Below are 2,002 nucleotides of genomic sequence, written 5' to 3' on the forward strand. Positions count from 1 at the left end.
TATTTTGGCAAAACCTCTAAAATGTGGTTATTTTGTGGCAAAGGGTTGTGTAAACCGGTTATTTTTATAAATTTCCCTTTAATAAATTGTATTTATGTTTTTATTTACTTGCAATCATGAATTTTAAGTAATATGCATCAATAAACAATACATCATGTATAAAAAATGATTTTTAAGAGTTTTTGTCAAATGTTTTATAATATAGTATAGATACAACATTTCTCTTGCTTAATAAATCATTGAAGTCTTTAATACTTCTCTGTGCTATGATCATGACTTTTAGATTAAGAAACAAAATAAAATCAGATATTTATTAGACTATATGAACATCTAAGATTGGTTTGTATGGTTTGTCAATGAAACGTCCCCTATAATATTATATACATAAACATATGTTTTCTACTGTTATGCAATGAATCAATGAAAATAAACAATTTAAATTAAGTAATATATCAAAAACTAATAATAAGACGTTAAAAAGGTAAATGAAATCAAATATCACTGTGCATCATGCCATCAGCCATGGTTTGACTTGACACAGGCTTAACTCAAGCTTTGAGCCATGGGACCATGACGACTGTTATGCCAAACCTTCTAGAAAAGTGATCATGAGTAAGTTCCTCGCAATTTGGCATGAGAAATTGAAATTCAAGAATGAAAACTCTGTTCAATTAGATATTTAGGTTCAACTATTAACCTCGATTTCCTAGATTCCATTTATCCATTTACATATGTAATCCATGATAGGACAAATCGATGAAATCAATGCCAAATGGAAAATGAACCAAATCACGTAAGTTAAATAACAACTTACAGGCGTTTAACGAGCTCAGATCTCGACTTGAATTTTTGACGTCGAAATTGCAACCGTAAAACCCTAACGCCGCCTAAATTAATCAAAATCAAACAAAATTCGTTGAAAGAAACGAGAAAAAGAATGGCAGAAATAGAAGGATAGAGAGAGACCTGAGAACGAAAGACGGCGAAGTTCAAGGGTGAAGACGTGAAGTTGCAGAGCTTCCGACTCTGTTAACAGCTTCGATTCGAAATCGTCGTCCTGAAATTGTAAAATAACTAAGTTATCATTATCCCCCCTATAATTTACCATATTTACATTTTAAACCCTCAACATTCTTTTTCGTTTTAATTTGAATTAATAAAAACCGTAAAATAGACAATCGATCTTAAGAAACGTTATTCAACTTTTAAATTTATATCTTTTATAAAAAAATATTTCATAATAAAGGCCAAATTGCATGAAAAAGTAACGTACTTTAACTTGATTCATATTTTGGATAACATACTCTTAAAACTTTATTTTAATATCTAAGATGTAAAGTTTTAAATATTTAAGTACTCGGGTAACCGGTTGAAACATTAACCGGTTATCATGCTGATGTGGTATCCAACTTAGTATTATTTGTTGAAGTATTAACTGGATAAAAGTTAATAGCAACTTAGGTACCAAAACGAAAGTTTTGAAAGTACGTTACACAAAAATAAGAACCAAATTAAAGTACGTTATTTTCTCATGTAATTTGACTTCTTGTTATTAACTCTCATTGATTTAGTTTTAAAATTTAAGAATTCTTAAACAAAAAAGAACATAGTATTAAAGAACATGATACATTTAAGGCTAAGGGGCTGTTTACCAAATTTTCTATTAAGTCCTGTATGGATAAATTTGTCTGTCTGGATAAATTTAGCTGTCTGGATAAATTTGGGTTGTTGTTTACTTTTCTATCTGAATCAACAGTCTGAATAACAAAAATGACCAATTTACCCCTGAGTATTAACTATGGGTTGTTTAGTATATTGTTGTTCATTTTTTAAGCCAAATGATATTTCTGAAAAATAAAATATTTAAATAACAAAAACCCAACCCAAAAGAGCTGCCACCACCGTTAAAGCTCATGTCCAACTTCTCCATCTTCCTCGCGCCTGCAACCTCCACCAACCCCCTCTTCACACCCTTAAAAACCCAACTCTTCCCAACAATGAA

At 30.4% G+C, this 2,002-nt stretch overlaps 1 long non-coding RNA gene across 1 annotated transcript in view; it reads right to left on the bottom strand.

The window, feature by feature from the left end:
* Positions 1 to 1,037, bottom strand: part of LOC112514973 — a 4,051-nt gene extending 3,014 nt beyond the window's left edge. Inside the window, exons 1-2 of the long non-coding RNA XR_003069452.1 lie at positions 967 to 1,037; positions 815 to 887 (exon numbers count right to left, since the gene is read on the bottom strand). This is a non-coding gene — a long non-coding RNA (uncharacterized LOC112514973). The remainder of the gene's footprint in view (positions 1 to 814; positions 888 to 966) is intronic.
* Positions 1,038 to 2,002: the final 965 nt, after the last annotated feature.

This window comes from Cynara cardunculus (genome assembly GCF_001531365.2).
Source record: "Cynara cardunculus var. scolymus isolate 2C chromosome LG 6, CcrdV1, whole genome shotgun sequence".
Lineage (NCBI taxonomy): Eukaryota > Viridiplantae > Streptophyta > Magnoliopsida > Asterales > Asteraceae > Cynara > Cynara cardunculus.